This window comes from Piliocolobus tephrosceles, chromosome 2 (genome assembly GCF_002776525.5).
Source record: "Piliocolobus tephrosceles isolate RC106 chromosome 2, ASM277652v3, whole genome shotgun sequence".
Lineage (NCBI taxonomy): Eukaryota > Metazoa > Chordata > Mammalia > Primates > Cercopithecidae > Piliocolobus > Piliocolobus tephrosceles.
In genome coordinates this window covers 126,682,472-126,704,062 of record NC_045435.1, presented here as the reverse complement: position 1 = coordinate 126,704,062, position 21,591 = coordinate 126,682,472, and positions in this window count along the sequence as shown.

Below are 21,591 nucleotides of genomic sequence, written 5' to 3'. Positions count from 1 at the left end.
ACACATCACAAAATAGTTGTGCAAAAAGACCTCTCCAATTTTCGATGGAAGACATTTTTTTCCCTCATAGAGGCCAACAGTCGCCACTTATTATCTCTTCACAGAAACCTCAGAGACCGACTTTGAAACTGGGAAACGTAGAGTAAGTTTAACCCTGTGAAAATAATGGACATGTCAGAGAGCAGTTTCTTCGAGTGCTTCTTTCTGCTTTTTATTGGACGACATTTCACTTTTTGCCATAGTTTTCAATGTGCTCTGAATATCACTCTTTTGGTTTTATAGGAACAGTGTTCAAACTGTGCCTTATGAGAAGAAAGTTATAAAACCCTGAGTGGAATGCACACATCACCAAGCACTTTCTCAGAAAGCTTCTCTCCAGTTTTTATCTGACTATATTTCCTATTTCACCCTAGGCCTGAATGTGATTCCAAATATCCCTTCACAGATCCATCCATGAGGGAGTTCCCAAGTTGCGTAATATAAAGAAAACTTCATCTATGTGAGATGAATAAACATAGCAAAAAGCAGATTCACAGAAAGCTTCTTTCCAGTTTTTATCTGAAGATATTTCCTTTTTCACCATAGTCCAGAATGTGCTCCCGAAGGTCCCTTCGTGGATCCATCCATGACAGTTTCCAAGCTGCGCAATGTTAAGAAAGCTTTATATATGTGAGATGATTACACTTATCACAGAGTAGCATCCTACGAAGCTTCTTACACGTTTTTGCTGGAGCTATCTGCTTTTCACCATCGGCATCAACATGCGCCCGAATATCACTTGATACCTGTTTCTCCAAAAGGGTTTACCTGACGCTGTATGAGAAGAGAAGTATAACACTGTCACTGGAATGTACACATCAAAAAGCAGTTTCTCGGAAGGCTTCTCTCCAATTTCAGTCTGAACATATTTCCTTTTTCACCGTTAACCTCACAGTGCTCCCTGATATCCCATCACACGCCATATATACACAGGGCTAGAAAACTGCTCAATGAAAAGAGAGGGTTATCTGTTTGAGAGGAATTAAGACGACACAGAGCAGTTTCACAGAAAGCTTCCTTCTGGATTTTACCTCATGATATTTCTTTCTCCATATTCTAAAGATCGTTCCCAAATGTCCTTCCTCAGATTCCACAAAAACAGTGATTCCAAGCTGCTCAATCGAAGGAAAGGTTTAGCTCTATGAGACGAATACACACATCGCAAAGCAGTTGCTCAGACCATTTCTCTGCAGGCCTCACCGGAAAGTGTTGCCTCGCTCACCCCAAGACTCTGGGCGTCACTAAATATCCCTTCACAGATTCCTCAAAGACAGGGTTTCGAAACTGGGCAACATAGAGTAAGCATTAGCTCTCTGAAGTGAATTCACATATCAGAGAGCAGATTCTTCGAAAGCTTCTTCTTCAATTTTATTTCAGTATATTTCACTGTTCGCCATAGTCCTCAATGCGTTCTGAAATATCACTTTTTCAGTTTCACAGCAACAGTGTTCAAACACTGCGATGTGAGAAAAGAGGTAGAACTCCCTGAGTGGAATGCATACATCACAAAGTAGTTTCTCAAAATGCTTCTCTCCAGTTTTTATCTTAAGATATCTCCTCTTTCACCATAGGCCTGAATGTGCTCCCGAACGACCCTTCATGGATCTGTGCGTGACAGAGTTTCCAAACTGCGTAAGAGAATTAAAGTTTTAACTATGCGAGATGAATAAATATATCTAACACAAAGCAGTTTCACAAAAATCTTCTTTACAGTTTTTGTCTGAGGATATTTCCTTTTTCACTATAGTCATCACTATACTCCCGAATATGTCTTGGTAGTTTTTTCTCCAAATGGATTCCGGAATCCTCTAGGAGAAGAAAGGAATATTTCTGTGAGTCCAATGCACATATCACAAAGCAGCTCCTCAGAAAGCTTCTCCCCAGTTTCCATCTGAAGACGCTTCCTTTCTCACCATAAGCCTCAAAGCCATCCAGAATATCCATTTGCAGACTAAACAAAAACAGTGTTATAATACGGCTCAATGAATAGAGAAGCTTAACTGTGTGAGTGGAATTCACGTGACACAGAGCATTTTCACAGAAAGCTTCCTTCTGGTTTCTCTCTGAGGTTATTTGTTTTTCAGGATACTCTAAAGAGCGTTTCCAAATGTCCTTTCTCAGATTCCACAGAAACAGTGATTTCAAACTGCTCAATCCAAAGAATGCTTTAACGCTATGAGATGAATACAAGCATCACAAAATAGGTGCACGGAAAGCTTTTCTCCGATTCTCGATGGAAGACATTTCCTTGCCTCAAACAGGCCTCTGGTTGCCACTTACTGTACTTTGGCAGAAACCTCAAACACCGAATTTCCAACTGGGAAATGTACAGTAAGCTTTAACCCAGTGCAAAGAATGGACATGTCAGAGAGCAGGTTCTTTGAGTTCTTCTTTCTGTTTTTTATTGGACGACATTTCCCTTTTTGCCACAGTCTTTAATATTCTCTGAATATCATTCTTTCAGTTTTACAGGAACCGTGTTCAAACTGTGCCTTATGAGAAGAAAGTAATAACTCTGAGTGGAATGCACACATCACCTAGCAGTTTCTCAGAAAGCTTCACTCCAGTTTCTATCTGACGATATTTCCTCTTTAACCATAGTCCCGAATGTGATCCCAAATATTCCTTCATGGATCCATCCACGAGGCAGTGTCCAAGCGGTGTAATGTAAATAAAGCTTCATCTATGTGAGATGAATAAACATAGCAAAAAGAAGATTCACAGAAAGCTTCTTTCCAGTGTTTATCTGAAGATATTTCCTTTTTCACTATAGTCCAGAATGTGCTCCCGAATGTCCCTTCATGGATCCGATCATGACAGTTTCTAACCTGCATAATGTAAAGAAAGCTTTATCTATGTGAGATGATTACACCTATCACAGAGTAGTTTCTTAGAAAGCTTCTTTCCAGTTTTTGTCTGAGGCTATTTTCCTTTTCACCATCGGCATCAACATGCTCTCGAATATCACTTGGTACCTGTTTCTCCAAAAGGGTTTCCCCGATGCTGTAAGAAAAGAGAGGTATAACACTGTGAGTGGAATGCACACGTTACAAAACAGTTCCTCTGAAAGCTTCTCTTCAGTTTCGGTCTGAACATATTTCCTTTTTCACTGTTAGCCTCAAAGTGCTTCTGAATATCCCATCACATGTAAAACATACACAGGGCTAGAAAACTGCTCAATGAAAAGAGAGGCTTTTCTGAGTGAGAGGAATGAAGACGACACAGAACAGTTTCACTGAAAGCTTCTTTCTGGGTTTTACCTGAGGATATTTCTTTCTCCAAATTCTAAGGATCGTTCCCAAATGTCCTTCTTCAGATTTCACAAAAACAGTGATTTCAAGCTGTTCAATCCAAAGAATGGTTTAATGCTAGGAGATGAATACACACATCGCAAAGCATTTGCTCAGAACGTTTCTCTGCATGTTTCATTGGAAGACCTTTCCCCTCTCACCACAAGTCTCTGGGCGTCACTCAATATCTCTTCACAGAAACATCAAAGACAGAGTTTTGAAATTGGGCAACATAGAGTAAGCATTAACCCTGTGAAGTGAATGCACATATCAGAGAGCAGATTCTTGGAACGTTTCTTCCTCGATTTTATTTCAGTATATTTCACTATTTGCCATAGTCCTCAATGCATTCCGAAATATCACATTTTCAGATTCACAGGAACAGTGTTCAAACACTGCCTTGTGAGAAAAGAGGTGTAACTCCCTGTGTGGAACGCATACATCACAAAGTAGCTTCTCAGAAAGCTTCTATCCAGTTTTTATATGAAGATATGTCCTCTTTCACCCTAGGCCTTAATGTGATCCCGAATGTCCCTTCCCAGATATGAGCATGATGGAGTTTCCAAACGGCTTAATATAATTAAAGATTTAACTATGCAAGATGAATAAATATATCTAACACAAAGCAGTTTCACACAAATCTTCTTTCCAGTTTTCGTCTGAGGATATTTCCTTTTTCTCCATAGCCTATCCTATACTCCCGAACATCTGTTTTGTAGCTTTTTCTCCAAAAGAGATGCCAGAATCCTCTAGGAGAAGAAAAGTATATTTCTGTGAGTGGAATGCACACGTCACAAAGCAGCTTATCAGAAACCTTCTCTCCAGTTTCTATCTGAAGGTGTTTCCTTTCTCACCATAAGCCTCAAAGCCCCCTAGAATATCTCTTCGCAGACAAAACAAGAACAGTGTTATGTTACAGCTCAGTGAAAAGAGAAGCTTAACTGTTTGAGCAGAATGCACGTGACACAGTGCAGGTTCACAGAAAGATTCCTTCTGGTTTCTATTTGAGTTTATTTCATTTCAGGATATTCTAAACAGTGTTTCCAAGTGTCCTTTCTCAGATTCCACAGAAACAGTGATTTCAAACTGCTCAATACAAAGAATGATTTAACTCTATGAGACGAACAAAAACATCAGAAAAGAGTTGCACAGAGAAACATTCTGAGCAACTGCTTTGTGATGTGTGTATTCGTCTCATAGAGGTAAACCTTTCTTTTAATTGAGCAGCTTGAAATCACTGATTTTGTGGAATCTGAGGAAGGACATTTGGAAATGATCCATAGAATATGGATAAAGAAATATCCTCAGGTAAATTCCAGTAGGAAGCTTTCTGTGAAACTGCTCTGTGTCATCTTAATTCCTCTCACTCAGATAAGTCTCTATTTTCATTGAGCAGTTTTCTAGCCCTGTGTATGTTTAATGTGTGATGGGATATTCGGGAGCACTTTGAGGCCTACGCTGAAATAGGGAATATGTTCAGACTGAAGCTGGAAACAAGCATTCCGAGGAACTGTTTTGTGACATGTGCATTCCACTCACAGTGTTATACCTCTCTTCTCATACAGCGTCGGGGAAACCCTTTTGGAGAAACAACTACCAAGTGATATTCAGGAGCATGTTGATGCCGGTTGTGAAAAGGGAAATAGCCTCATACAAAAATTGGAAAGAAGCTTTCTAGGAAGCCAGTTTGTGATATGTGTAATCACCTCACATTGATAAATCCTTCTTTACATTACGAAGCTTGGAAACTGTCATGGACGGATCCACTAAGGGACCTTCGGGTGCACATTCTGGACTATGGTGAAAAAGGAAATATCTTCAGATAAACACTGGAAAGAAGCTTTCTGTGAATCTTCTTTTTGCTATGTTTATTCATCTCACACAGATGAAGCTTTCTTTACATTACACAGCTTGGAAACTCCCTCATGGATGGAACTGCAAAAGGATATTTGGAATCCCATTTGGGCCTAGGGTGAAATAGAAAATATAGTCAGATAAAAACTGGAGAGAAGATTTCTGAGAAACTGCTTGGTGATGTGTGCATTCCACTCAGGGAGTCATAACTCTCTTCTCATAAGCACAGTTTGAACACTGTTCTTGTAAAACCAAAAGAGTGATATTCAGAGCACATTGAAAACAATGGCAAAAAGTGAAATGTCTTCCAATTAAAAACAGAAAGAAGTACCCGAAGAAACTGGTCTCTGACATGTGCTCTCTTTTGAAAGGGTTAAATCGCAGTGTATATTTCCCAGTTTGAAAGTCGGTCTTTGAGGGTTCTGTGAAGGGATAGTAAGTGGCGACCAGAGGCCTGTGTGAGGGTAGGAAATATCTTCTATCGAAAATTGGAGAGAAGCTTTCTGCGCAACTCTTTTGTGATGTTTGTATTCATCTCATAGCGTTAAATCATTGTTTGGATTGAGCAGTTTGAAATCACTGTTTCTATGGAATCTGAAAAGGACATTTGGAAATGCTCTTTAGAATATCCTGAAAAAGAAATAACCTCAGAGAGAAACCACAAGGAAGCTTTCTGTGAATCTGCTCTGTGTCACGTGAATTCCGCTCACACAGTTAAACTTCTCTTTTCATTGAGCTGTATCATAACACTGTTTTTGTTTAGTCTGTGAAAGTCTACTCTGGAAGTCTTTGAGGCCAACTGTATTAAAGGAAACATCTTCAGGTAGAAACTGGAGAGAAGCCTTCTGAGGAGCTGCTTTGTGATGTGTGTTTTCCACTCACAGAAATATACCTTTCTTCTCCTGGAAAATGCCAGAATCCCTTTTGGAGAAAAAGCTACCAATAGATAATCTGGAGTGTATTGGCTATTATGGTGAAAAACTGTATATCCTCAGACAAAAACTTGAAAGAAGATTTCTTTGAAACTGCTTTTTGTTAGACATATTTTTTCACCTCGCATAGTGAAAACTTTTATTATATTACACCGTTTGAAAATCCGTCATGCACAGTTCCGCGAAGGGACATTTGGAAGCACATTCAGGCCTATGGTGAAAGAGGAGATATCTTCAGATAAAAACTGGATAGAAGCTTTCTGAGAAACTACTTTTTGATGGATACATTCCACACAAGGAGTTATACATCACTTCTCAAAATGCAGTGTTTGAACACTGTTCCTGTGAAACCGAGAGAGTGATATTTTGGTACACATTGAGGTCTATGGCGAATAGTGAAGTATAGTGAAATAAAATCGAGGAAGAAGTGTTCCAAGAATCTGCTCTCTGATATGTGCATTCACTTCACAGGGTAAATGCTTACCCTATGTTTCTAAGATTTGAAACTCTGTCTTTGAAGAATCTGTGAAGGGATATTTAGTGACACCTGGAAGCTTGTGGTCAGCGAGGAAACGTCTTCCGATGAAACCTGCAGAGAAACGTTCTGAGCAACTGCTTCAACTTGTGTGTATTCGTCTCATAGAGTTAAACCATTCTTTGGATTGAGCATCTTGAAATCACTGCTTTTGTGGAATCTGAGGAAGGACATTTGGGAACAATCCTTAAAATATGGAGAAAGAAATATCCACAGGTGAATTCCAGAAGGAAGCTTTCTGTGAAACTGCTCTGTATCCTCTTAATTCCTCTTGCTTAATTAAGCCTCTCTTTACATTGAGTAGTTTTATAACCCTGTGTATGTTTAGCATGTGATGGGACTTTCGGGAGCATTTTGACGGTTACGATGGAAAAGGAAATATGTTCAGAACGAAACTGGAGAGAAGCTTTCGGAGGAACTACTTTGTGACGTGTGCATTCCAGTCACCGTGTTATACCTCTCTTCTCATACAGCATCAGGGAAACCCTTTTGGAGAAACAGGTACCAAGTGACATTCGGGAGCATATTGATGCCGATGGTGAAAAGGGAAATAGCCTCACACAAAAACTGGAATAAAAGTTTCTAGAAAACCAGTCTGTGATATCTGTGAATCTTCTGACATAGCTAACATAGATGAAGCTTTCTTTACATTATGCAGCTTGAAAACTGTCAGGACAAATCCACGAAGGGACCTTCAGGAGCACATTCTGGACTATGGTGAGAAAGGAACTCTCTTCAGATTAAAACTGAAAAGAAGCTTTCTGTAAATCTGCTTTTTGCTTTTTTTATTCATCTCACATAGATGAAGCTTTGTTTACATTACACAGCTTGGAAACTCCGTTGTGGATGTTTGGGATCACAGTCGGACCTATGGTGAAAGAGGAAATATAGTCAGATAAAAAGTGGAGAGAAGCATTCTAAGAAAGTGCTTGGTGATGTGTTCATTTCACTCAGGGTGTTATAACTTTCTTCTCATAAGGCACAGTTTGAATACTGTTCCTGTAAAACCACAAGAGTGATATTCAGAACACATTGAAGACTATGACAATAAGTGAAATATCATCTAATAAAAACAGAAAGAAGCACTCGAAGAAACTGCTCTCTGACATGTCCATTCTTTTCACATGGTTAAAGCTTACTCTACATTTCCCAGTTTGAAAGTCGGTCTCTGAGGGTTCTGCGAAGGGATAGTATGTGTCAACCGGAGGCCTGCGTGAGGCAATGGAATATGTTCCATTGAAAATCGGAGAGAAGCTTTCTGAGCAACTTTTTTTATTTTTTTTTTATTTTTTTTATTTTTATTTTTTATTATACTTTAAGTTCTAGGGTATATGTGCATAAGGTGCAGGTTACATATGTATACATGTGCCATGTTGGTGTGCTGCACCCATCAACTCGTCAGCACCCATCAATTCATCATTTATATCAGGTATAACTCCCCAATGCAATCCCTCCCCCCTCCCCCCTCCCCATGATAGGCCCCAGTGTGTGATGTTCCCCTTCCCGAGTCCAAGTGAGCTCATTGTTCAGTTCCCACCTATGAGTGAGAACATGCGGTGTTTGGTTTTCTCTTCTTGTGATAGTTTGCTAAGAATGATGGTTTCCAGCTGCATCCATGTCTCTACAAAGGACGCAAACTCATCCTTTTTTATGGCTGCATAGTATTCCATGGTGTATATGTGCCACATTTTCTTAATCTGAGCAACTTTTTTGTGATGTTTGTATTCATCTCAAATAGTGAAATCATTATTTGGATTGTTCAGTTTGAAATCACTGTTTCTCTGGAATCTGAGAAATGACATTTGGAAACGCTCTTTAGAATATCCTGAAGAAGAAGTAACATCCGAGAGAAAACCGAAGGAAGCTTTCTGTGAAACTGCTCTGTTTCACGTGAATTCTACTCACACAGTAAAGCTTCTCTTTTCATTGAGCTATACCATAACACTTTTTTTACTTAGTCTGCGAGGGGATGTTCCGGAGGGCTTTGAAGCTTATGGTGACAAAGAAAACGTCTTTAGATAGAAACTGGAGAAAAGCTTTCTGAGGAGCTGCTTTGTGACGTGTTCATTCCACTCACAGAAATATACCTTTCTTCCCCTGTGGGATTCCGGAATCCCTTTTGGAGAAAAAGGTACCAAGAGATATTCGGGAGTATAGGTACGACTATGATGAAAAAGGAAATATACTCAGACAAAAAATTGGAAAGAATATTTCTGTGAAACCGTTATGTGTTAGATATATTTATTGGACTCGCATAGTTAAAGCTTTAATTATATTGTGCAGTTTGGAAACTCCGTCATGCTCAGATCTGCGAAGGAACATTTGGGAGCACATTGAGGCCTATGGTGAAAGAGGAGATATCTTCAGATAAAAACTGGATAGAAGCTTTCTGAGAAACTACTTTGTGATGTATGCATTCCACTCAGGGAGTCATACCTCTTTTCTCACAAGGCAGTGTATGCACACTGTTCCTGTGAAACCGAAAAAGTGATATTTTGGGACGCATTGTGGACTATGGCGAGTAGTGAAATATACTGAAATAAAATCGAGGAAGAAGCGTTCCTGTGTCAGATATATGCATTCACTTCACAGAGTAAATGCTTACCCTATGGTTCCCAGTTTTGAAACTCTGTCTTTGAGGATTCTGTGAAGGAATATTTAGGGACGCCCGGAAGCTTATGATGAGCGATGAATCGTCTTTTGATGAAACATGCAGAGAATCGTTCTGAGCAACTGCTTAGCGATGTTTGTATTCGTCTCCTAGAGTTAAACCATTCTTTGGATTGAGCAGCTTGAAATTACTGTTTTTGTGGAATCTGCGGAAGGACATTTGGGAATGATCCTCAGATTATGGAGAAAGAAAAATCCTCAGGTAAAATCTAGAAGAATGCTTTCTATGAAACTACTCTGTGTCTTCTTAATTCCTCTCACTCACCTAAGCCTCGCTTTTCATTGAGCAGTTTTCTAGCCCTGTGTATGTTTAGCAAGTGATGGGATACTCGGGAACACTTTGAGGCTAATGGTGAACAAGGAAATATGTTCAGACCGAAACTGGAGAGAAGCTTTCAGAGGAACTGCTTTGTGACGTGTGAATTCCACTCACAGTGTTAAACCTCTCTTCTTATACAGCGTCGGGGAAACCCTTTTGGAGAAACAGGTACCAAGTGATATTCGAACGCATGTTGATGCCAATGATGAAAAGGGAGATAGCCTCAGACGAAAAATGGAAGGAAGCTTTCTAGGAAACTACTCTGTGATATATGTAGTCATCTCATATAGAGAAGGCTTTCTTTACATTACACAGCTTGGAAACTGTCATGGACTGATCCACGAAGGGAACTTTGGGAGCACATTCTGAACTATGGTGAAAAAGGAAATATCTTCAGATAAAAACTGGAAAGAAGCTTTCTGTGAATCTGCTTTTTGCTATATTTATTCATCTCACATAGATGAAGATTTCTTTACATTACACAGCTTGGAACCTCCCTTGTGGATGGATCCGTAAAAGGATATTTGGGATCACCTTCGGGCCTATGGTGAAATAGGAAATGTAGACAGATAAAAACTGGAGAAGCTTTCTGAGAAACTGCTGGTGATGTGTGAATTCCACTCAGGGAGTTATAACTTTCTTCCCATAAGGCACAGTTTGAACACTCTTCCTGTAAAACGAAAAGAGTGATATTCGAAGCACATTGAGGATTATGGCAAAAAGTGAAATGCGTCCAATAAAAAACAGAAATAAGCACTGGAAGATACTGTTCTCTGACATGTCCATTCTTTTCACAGGGTTAAAGCTTACTCTACATATCCCAGTTTGTAAGTCGGTCTTTGAGGGTTCTGCGAAGGGATAGTAAGGGGCGACTGGAGGCCAGTGTGAGGCACGGGAATGTCTTCCATCGAAAATCGGAGAGAAGCTTTCTGTGCAACCCTTTTGTGCTGTTTGCATTCATCTCATAGAGTTAAATCATTCTTTGGATTGAGGATTTGAAATCACTGCTTCTGTGCAATCTGAGAAAGGACATTTGGAAATGCTCTTTAGAATATCCTGAAAAAGAAATAACCTCAGAGAGAAACAGGAAGGAAGCATTCTGTGAAACTGCTCTGTGACAAGTGAATTCCACTCACACAGTTAAGCTTATCTTTTCATTGAGCTGTATCATAACACAGTTTTTGTTTAGTCTGCAAAGGGATATTCTGGAGGGCTTTGAGGCTTACGGTGAGAAAGGAAACGTCTTCAGATAGAAACTGAAAGGAAGCTTTCTGAGGAGTTGCTTTGTGACGTTTGCATTCCACTGAGAGAAATATACCTTTCTTCTCCTAGAGGATTCTGGAATCCCTTTTTGGAGAAAAAGCTACCAAGTGATATTTGGGAGTATAGTGACGACTATGGTGAGAAAGGAAATATCCTCACACAAAAACTGGAAAGAAGATTTCTGTGAAACTGCTTTGGGTTAGATATATTTATTCGTCTCGAATACTTTAAACTTTAATTACATTACAGAGTTTGGAAACTCCGTCATGCACAGATCCTCAAAGGGGCATTCGGGAGCACATTCTGGCCTATGGTGAAAGAGGAGATATCTTAGCTGCTTTGTGATGTACGCTTTCAACTCACAGAAGTATACTTTTCTTCTCCTAGAGGATTCCAGAATCCCTTTCAGAGAAAAAGCTACCAAGAGATATTCGGGTGTATAGCGACGACTATGGTGAAAAAGGAAATATACTCAGCGGAAAACTGGAAAGAAGATTTCTGTGAAACTTCCTTGTGTTAGATGTATTTATGCATCTCGTGTAGTTAAAACGTTAATTATATTACGCAGTTTGGAAACTGTTATGAACGGATTCACGAAGGGACCTTCGGGAGCAAATTCTGGACTAGGGTGAAAAAGAAAATATGTTTAGATAAAAACTGGAAAGAAGCTTTCTGTGAATCTGATTTTTGCTATATTTATTTATCTTATATATATGAAGCTTTCTTTACATTATGCAGCTTGGAAACTCCCTCGTAAATGGATCCACGAAGGGATATTTGGGATCACATTCGGACCTGTGGTGAAAGAGGAAATATAGCCAGAAAAAACCTGGAGAGATGCTTTCTGAGAAACTGCTTGTTGATGTGTGCATTCCACTCAGGGTGTTATAACTTTCTTCTCAAAAGGCACAGTTTGAACACTGTTGCTGTAAAACCAAAAGAGTGATATTCAGAGCATATTGAAGACTAGGGCAAAAGTGAAATGCCATCCAATAAAAAAACAGAAATAATTACTTGAAGAAATGGCTCTCTGACAAGTCCATTCTTTTCACAGGTTTAAAGCTTACTCTACATTTCCGAGTTTCAAAGTCGGTCTTTGAGTGTTCTTCGAAGGGATAGTAGTGGCGACCGAAGGCCTGTGTGAGGCAAGGAAATGTCTTCCATCAAACATCAGAGAGAGGCTTTCTGCGCAACTCCTTTGTGATGTTTGTATTTGTATCATAGCGTTAAATCATTCTTTGGATTGAGCAGTTTGAAATCACTGTTTCTATGGAATCTGAGGAATGACATCCTTAGAATATGGAGAAAGAAATATCCTGAGGTAAAATCCAGAAGGAAGCTTTCTGTGAAACTGCTCTGTGTGGTCTTAATTCCTCTTACTAAGATAAGCATCTCCTTTCATTGAGCAGTTTTCTAGCCCTGTGTATGTTTAGCGTGTGATGGGATATTCAGGAGCCCTTTGAGGCTAACGGTGAAAGAGGAAATATGTGCAGAGCGAAACTGGAAAGAAGCTTACCAAGGAACTGCTCTGTGACGTGTTCATTCCATTCACAGTGTTATACCTCTTTCTTCATACAGCGTCAGGGAACACATTTGGACAAACAGCTACCAAGTGATATTCGGGAGCATGTTGATGCCGATGGTGAAAATGGAAAGAGCCTCAGACAAAAACAGGAAAGAAGCTTTCTAGGAAACTACTCTGTGATATGTGTAATCATCTCACGTAGACAAGGCTTTCTTTACATTACGCAGCTTGGGAACTGTCATGGACGGATCCAAGAAGGGAGCTTCGGGAGCACATTCTGCAGTATGGTGAAAAAGGGAATATCTTCAGATAAAAATTGGAAAGAAGCTTTCTGTGAATCTCCTTTTTGCTATGTTTATTCATCTCACATAGAGAAAGCTTTCTTTACATTACTGAGCTTGGAAACTCCCTCATGGATGTTTGGGATCACATTCGGGCCTATGGTGAAATAGGAAACATAGTCAGATAAAAAGTGGAGAGAAGCTTTCTGAGAAACTGCTTGGTGATGTGTGCATTCCACTCAGGGAGTTATAACTTTCTTCTCATAAAGCACAGTTTGAACGCTGTTTCTGTAAAACCAAAAAAGTGATATTTGGAGCACATTGAAGACTGTGGCAAAAAGTGAAATGTCGTCCAATAAAAAACAGAAAGAATCACTCGAAGGAACTGCTCTCTGACATGTCCATTCTTTTCACAGGTTAAAGCTCACTCTACATTTGCCAGTTTCAAAGTCGGTCTTTCAGGGTTCTGGGAAGGGATAGTAAGTGGCAACCAGAGGCCTGTGTGAGGCAAGGAAATGTCTCTCATTGAAAATTTGAGAGAAACTTCCTTTGCAACTCTTTTGTGATGTTTGTATTCATCTCATAGAGTTAAATCATTCTTTGGATTAGGCAGGTTGAAATCACTGTTTCTATGGAATCTGAGAAAGTACATTTGGAAACACTATTTAGAATATCCTGAAAAAGAAATAACCTCAGAGAGAAACCAGAAGGAAGCTTTTTGTGGAACTGCTCTGTGTCACGTGAATTCCACTCACACAGTTAGGCTTCCTTTTCATTGAGCTGTATCATAAGACTGTTTTTGTTTAGTCTGCAAAGGGATATTCTGGAACCCTTTGAGGCTTACGGTGAGAAAGGAAACGTCTTTAAATAGAAACTGGAAAGAAGTTTTTTGAGTAGCTGCTTTCTGACACATGCATTCCACTCACTGAGATACACCTTTCTTCACATATACGATTCTGGAATCCCCTTTTGAAAAAAAGCTACCAAGAGACATTCGGGAGTATAGGGAGGGCTATGATGAAAAAGGAAATATCTTCAGAGAAAAACTGGAAAGAATATTTCTGTGAAACTGCTTTGTGTTAGATATATTTATTCATCTTGAATAGTTAAATTTTTTTTTATATTACACAGTTTGGAAACACCGTCATGCACAGATCTGCGAAGGGACATTCTGGAGAACATTCAGCCCTATGGTGAAAGAGGAGATATCTTCAGATAAAAACTGGATAGAAGCTTTCCGAGAAACTACTTTGTGATGTATGCATTCCACTCAGGGAGGGATACCTCTTTTCTCACCAGGCAGTGTATGAACACTGTTCCTGTGAAACCGAAAAAGTGATATTTTGATTCACATTGAGGACTATGGCGAATAGTGAAAAATACTGAAATTAAATCGAGGAAGAAGCATTCCAAAAATCTGCTCTCTGATATGTGCATTCACTTCATAGAATTTATGCTTACTCTATGTTGCCCAGGTTCGAAACTCTGTCTTCGCAGAATCTGTGAAAGGATATTTAGTGACACCAAGGGGCTTGTGGTGAGTGAGGTAATGTCTTCCGATGAAACTTCCAGAGAAACTTTCTGAGCAACTACTTTGGGATTTGTGTATTCGTCTCAAAGTGTTAAACAATTCTTTGGATTGAGCAACTTGAAGTAACTTTTTTTGTGGCATCCAAGGAAGGACATTTGTGAACGATCATTAGAATATGAAGAAAGAAATATCCTCCGGAAAAATCCAGTAGGAAGCTTTCTGTGAAACTGCCCTGTGTCACCTTTATTCCTCTCGCTCAATTAAGCCTCTCTTTTCATTGAACAATTTTTTAACCCTGTTTATGTTCAGCGTGTGATGGGATAATCGGGAGCACTTTGAGGCTAACGGTGAAAAAGGAAATATGTTCAGACCGAAACTGGAGAGAATCTTTCCGAGGAACTGCTTTGTGATTTGTGCATTCCAGTCACCGTGTTATACCTCTCTTCTCATACAGCGTTGGGGAAACCCTTTTGGAGTAACAGGTACCAAGTTATATTCGGGAGCATTTTGATGCCGATGGTGAAAAAAACAAATAGTCTCAGACAAAACCTGGAAAGACGCTTTGTAGGAAACTACTCTGTGATATGTGTAAACATCTCATATAGTAAAGTTTTCTTTACATTACGCACCTTGGAAACTGTCATGGACGGATCCACAAAGGGATGTTGAGGCCAACGGTAAAAGAGGAGAAACCTTCAGGTAAAACTGGATAGAAGCTTTCCAAGAAATTAGTTTTTGATGTATGCATTCCACTCTGGGAGTTATACCTCTTTTCTCACAAGGCAATGTTGGAACACTGTTCCTGTGAAACCGAAAAAGTGATATCTCGAAACGCATTGAGGACCATGGCGAATAGTGAAATATACTGAAATAAAATCGAGGAAGAAGAGTTTCAAGAATCTGCTCTTTGATATGTGCACTCATTTCACAGTGTTAATGCTTACTATTTGTTGCCAAGTTTCGAAACTCTGTCTTCAAAGAATCTGTGAAGGTATATTTAGTGACGCCCGGAGGCTTGTGGTGAGCAAGGAAACGTCTTCCGGTGAAACCTGCAGAGAACCGTTCTGAGGAACTGCTGAGCCGCTGCTTGGGGATCTGCGTATTTGTCTCATACCGTTAAACCGTTCTGTTGATTGAGCAGCTTGAAATCACTGTTTCTGTGGAATCTGAGGAAGGACATTTGGGAACGATCCTTAGAAGATAGAGAAAGAAATATCCTCAGGTAAAATCCAGAAGAAAGCTTTCTGTGAAACTGGCCTGTGTCATCTTAATTCTCTCACTCTGATAAGCGTCTCTTTTCCTATAACAGTTTTCTATCCCTGTGTATGTTTAGGGTGTGATGCAATATTCGGGAGCACTTTGAGGCTAATGGTATAAAAGGAAATATGTTCAGACCGAAACTGGAGAGAAGCTTTCCCAGGAACTGCATTTTGATGTGTGCATTTCAGTCACAGTGTTATACCTCTCTTCTAAAACAGCGTCAGGGAAACCCTTTTGGAGTAACAGGTACCAAGTGATATTCAGGAGCAGGTTGATGCCGATGGTGAAAAGGGAAATAGTGTCAGAAAAAAAAACTGCAAATAAGCTTTCTAGGAAACTGCTCTGCGATATGAGTAATAATCCCACATAGATAAAACTTTCTTTACATTACGCAGCATGGAAACTGTCTTGGACGGATCCACGAAGGGACTTTCGGGAGCACATTCTGGACAATGGTGATAAAGGATATATATATTCAGATCAAAACTGGAAAGAAGCATTCTGTGAATCTGCTTTTTGTTATGTTTATTCATCGCACATAGATAAAGCTTTCTTTACGTTACGCAGCTTGGAAACTCCCTTGTGGATGTATCCGAGAAGGGATATTTGGGATCATATTCGGGCCTGTGGTGAAATAGGAAACAGAGTCAGATAAAAACTGGTGAGAGGCTTTCTGACAAACTGCTTGGTGATGTGTGCTTTCCACTCAGGGAGTTATAACTTTCTTCTCATAAAGCACAGTTTGAACACTGTTCCTGTAAAACCGAAAGAGTGATATTCAGAGCACTTTGAAGACTATGGTAAAAAGTGAAATGTCGTCCAGTAAAAAACAGAAGGAAGCACTCGAAGAAACTGCTCTCTAACATGTCCATTCTTTTCACAGGGTTAAAGCTTACTCTACATTTCCAAGTTAGAAAGTCGGTCTTTGAGGTTTCTGCGAAGGGATAGTAAGTGGTGACCTGAGGCCTTTGTGAGGCAAGGAAATGTCTTCTATCGAAAATCGGAGAGAAGCTTTCTACGTAACTCATTTGTAATGTTTGTATTCATCTCATATTGTTAAATCATTCTTTGGATTGAGCAGTTTGAAATCACTGTTTCTGTGGAATCTGAGAAAGGACATTTTGAAACGCTCTTTAGAATATCCTGAAAAACAAATGACCTCAGAGAGAAAGCAGAAGGAAGCTTTCTGTGAACCTGCCCTGTGTCACGTGAATTCCGCTGACCCACGTTAAGTTTCTCTTTTCATTGAGCTGTATCATAGCACTGTTTTTGTTTATTCTGTGAAGGGATATTCTGGAGGGCTTTGAGGCTTATGGTGAGAGAGGAAACGTCTTCAGGTAGAAACTGGAGAGAATCTTTCTGAGGAGCTGCTTTGTGATGTGTGCATTCCACTCACAGAAATATAGGTTCCTTCTCCTAGAGGATTCCGGAATCCCTTTTGGAGAAAAAGCTACGAAGACATATTTGGGAGAATAGCGATGACTATGGTGTAAAAGGAAATATCCTCAGACAAAAATCGGAAAGAAGATTTCTGTGAAACTGCTTTATGTAGATATATTTATTTTTCTTGCATTGCTAAAACTTTAATTATATTATGCAGTTTGGTAACTCTGTCATTCACAGATCTGCGAAGGGACATTCGGGAGCACATTCAGGCCTATGGTGAAAGAGGAGATATCTTCAGACAAAAACTGGATAGAAGCTTTTTGAGAAACTACTTTGTGATGTATGCATTCCACACAGGAAGTTATACCTCTTTTCTCAGAAGGCAGTGTTTGAACTCTGTTCCTGTGAAATCGAAAAGTGATATTTTGGATTGCATTGAGGATTGTGGCAAATATTGAAATATACTGAAATAAAATCGAGGAAGAAGCATTCCAAGAACCTGCTCTCTGATATGTGCATTCACTTCACAGAGTTAATACTTACTCCATGTTGCCCAGTTTCGAAACTCTACCTTTGAAGGATCTGTGAAGGGATATTTAGTGACGTCTGGAAGCTTGTGGAGGGAGAAGAAACCTCTTCCGATGAAACCAGCACCAAAACTTTCTGAGCAACTACTTGGTGATGTGTGTATTCATCTCAAAGTGTTAAAACATTCTTTGGATTGAGCAGCTTGAAATCACTGTTTTTGTGGAATCTGAGTAAGGATATCCTTAGAATATGTAGAAACAAATATCCTCAGGTAAAATCCAGTAGGAAGCTTTCTGTGAAACTGCTTTGTGCCATCTTAATTCCTCTCACTCAGATAGGCCTCTCTTTTCATTGAGCAGTTTTCTAGTGTTGTGTACGTTTCGCATGTGATGGGATATTCTGGAGCACTATGAGGCTAATGGTGAAATAGTAAACGTGATCAGACAGAAACTGGAGGGAAGCTTTCCGAGGAACTCTTTTGTGATGTGTGCATTCCAGTCACTGTGTTATACCTCTCTTCTCATATAGCATCGTGAAACCCTGTTCAAGAAACAGGTACCAAGTGGTATTTGGGAGCATCTTGATGCCGATGGTGAAAACAGAAATAGCCTGAGACAAAAACTGGGAAGAAGCTTTCTAGGAAACTACTCTGTGATATGTGTAATCATCTCACATAGATAAAGCTTTCTTTGCATTATACAGCTTGGAAACTGTCATGGACGGATCCACAGAGGGACCTTCAGGAGCACATTCTGGACTCTGGTGGAAAAGGAAATACCTTCAGATAAAAACTGGAAAGAAGTTTTCTGTGAATATGCTATTGATACGTTTATTCATCAAAGATAGACGAAGCTTTCTTTACATTACACAGCTTGGAAACTCCCTCGTGGATGGATCTGTGAAGGGATATTTGGGATCACATTCAGGCCTATGGTGAAATAGACAATATTGTCAGAAAAAAACTGAAGAGAAACGTTCTTAGAAATGGCTTGATGATGTGTGCATTCCACTCACGGACTTATAACTTTCTTCTCATAAGGCACAGCTTGAACACTGTTCCTGTAAAACCAAAAAAAGTGATATTTGGAGCACATTGAAGGCTATGGCAAAAAGGGCAATGTCGTCAAATAAAAAACAGACAGAAGCACTCGAAGAAAATGCTCTCTGCCATGTCCATTCTATTCACAGGGTTAAATCTTACTCTACATTTCCAATTAGAAAGTCGGTCTTTGAGGGTTCTGAGAAGGGATAGTAAGTGGAGACCAGAGGCGTGAGTGAGGAAAGGAAAAGTCTTCCATCAAAAATCGGAGAGAAGCTTTCTCTGCAAGTCTTTTGTGATGTTTGTATTCATCTCATAGAGTTAAATCATTCTTTGGATCGAGCAGTTTGAAATCACTCTTCAGGTGGAATATGAGAAAAGACATTTGGAAACGCTCTTTAGAATATCCTGAAAAAGAAATAATCTCAGAGAGAAAACAGAAGGAAGCTTTCTGTGGAACTGCTCTGTGTCACGTGAATTAGGCTGACACAATTAAGCTTCTATTTTAATGGAGATGTATCATAACTCTGTTTTGGTTTAGTCTGTGAAGGGATATTCTGGAGGGCTTTGAGGCTTAATGTGAGAAAGGAAACATCTTCAGATAAAAACTGGAGAGAAGCTTTCTGAGGAGCTGCTTTGTGACGTGTGCATTGTACTCATAGAAACATAGGTTTTTTCTCCTAGAGGATTCCGGAATCCCTTTTGGAGAAAAAGCTACCAAGAGATATTTGGGAGTATAGCGATGACTGTGGTGAAAAAGGAAATATCCTCACACAAAAACTGGAAAGAAGATTTCTGTGAAACTGCTTTGTGTTAGATATATTTATTCATCTCGAATAGTTAAAACTTTAATTATATTATGCAGTTTGGAAACTCCGTCATGCACAGCTCTGCGAAGGGATGTTCGGGAGCACATTGAGGCCAATGGTGAAAGAGGAGATATCTTCAGATAAAACCTTGATAGAAGCTTTCTGAGAAACTACTTTGTGATGTATGCATTTCACTCAGGGAGTTATACCTCTTTTCTCACAAGGCAGTGTTTGAACACTGATACTCTGAAACCGAAAGAGTGATATTTTAGAACGCTTTGAGGACTATGGCGAATAGTGAACTACAAAGAATTAAAACCGAGGAACAAGAGTTCCAAGAATCTGCTCTCTGATATGTGCCTTCAATTCACAGGGTTAATGCTTACTCTATGTTGCCCATTTTCGAAACTCTGTCTTTGAAGGATCTGTGAAGGGATATTTAGTGATGCTCGGTGGCTTGTGGTGAGCAAGGAATCCTGTTCCCATGAAAACTCCAGAGAAATGTTCTGAGCAACTGCTTTGTGGTGTGTTTATTCATCTCATAGCATTAAACCATTCTTTGGATCGAGCAGCTTGAAATCACTGTTTTTGTGGAAAATAAGGAAGGAAATGGGAACGGTCTTTAGAATATGGAGAAAGAAATATCCTCAGGTAATATCCAGAAGGAAGCTTTCTGTGAAACTGCTCTGTGGCGTCTTAATTCCTCTCACTCAGATAAGCCTCTCGTTTCATTGAGCAGTTTTCTAGCCCTATACATATTTAGCGTGTGATGGAATATTCGAGAGCACTTTGAGGCTTATAGTGAAAAGGGAAATATGATCAGACTGAAACTGGAGAGAAGCTTTCTGAAGAACTGCGCTGTGATGTGTGCATTTCAGTCACAGTGTTATACCTCTCTTCTCATACAGCATGGGGAAACCCTTTGGAGAAACAGGTAGCAAGTGATATTCGGGAGCATGTTGATGCTGATGGTGAAAAGGGAAATACCCTCAGACAAAAAAACTGGAAAGAAATGTTCCAGGAATGTACTCTGTGATATGTTTAATCATCTCACATAGGTAAAGCTTTCTTTACATTACGCAGCTTGGAAACTGTCATGGACGGATCCACGAAGGGACCTTTGAGAGCACGTTGCGGCCTATGGTGAATATTGAAATATCTTCAGAAAAAAACTGGAAAGAAGCTTTCTGTAAATCTGCTTTTTGCTATGTTTAATCATCTTACATACCTGAAGCTTTCTTTGCATTGCACAGCTTGGAAACTCCCTCATGGATGTATCCATGATGGGATATTTGGGATCACATTCGGACCTACGGTGAAATAGGAAAAATAGTCAGATAAAAACTGGAGAGAAGTTTTCTAAGAAACTGCTTGGTTATTTGTGCATTCCACTCAGTCAGCTATAACCTTCTTATCATAAGGCACAGTTTGAACTCTATTCCTGTAAAACCAAAAGAGTGATATGCAGAGCACATTGGAGACTACGGCAAAAACTCAAATGTTGCCCAATAAAAAACAGATACAAGCACTCGAAAAAGCTGCTCTCTGACATGTCCATTCTTTTCACAGGGTTAAAGCTTCCTCTACATACCCCAGTTTGAAAGATGGTCTTTGACGGTCCTCCAAAGGGATATTAAGTGGCAACCAGAATCCTGTGTCGAGCAAGGAAATGTGTTCCACTGAAAATCGGAGAGAATCTTTCCGTGCAACTCTTTTGTGATGTTTGCATTCATCTCATAGCGTTATATGATTCTTTGGATTGAGCAATTTGAAATCATTCTTTTGGTGGAATCTGAGAAGGACATCTGGAAACGCTCTTTAGAATATCTTGAAAAAGAAGTAACCTCAGAGAAAACCAGAAGGAAGATTTCTGTGAAACTCCTCTGTGTCACGTGAATTCTGCGCACACCGTTAACCTTCTCATTCCATGGAGCAGTGTCATAACACTGGTTTTGTTTAGACTGCAAAGGGTTATTGTGAAATGCTTTGAGGCTTACAGTGAGAAAGGAAACGTCTTTAAATAGAAACTGAGGCCAGGCGCAGTGGCTCAAGCCTCTAATCCCAGCACTTTGGAAGGCCGAGACGGGCGGATCACGAGGTCAGGAGATCGAGACAATCTTGGCTAACACGGTGAAACCCCGTCTCTACTAAAAATACAAAAACTAGCCGGACGAGGTTGCGGGCGCCTGTAGTCCCAGTTACTCCGGAGGCTGAGCCAGGAGAATGGCATAAGCCCGGGAGGCGGAGCTTGCAGTGAGCTGAGATCCGGCCACTGCACACCAGTTCAGTCGACAGAGCGAGACTCTGCCTCAAAAAAAAAAAAAAAAAAA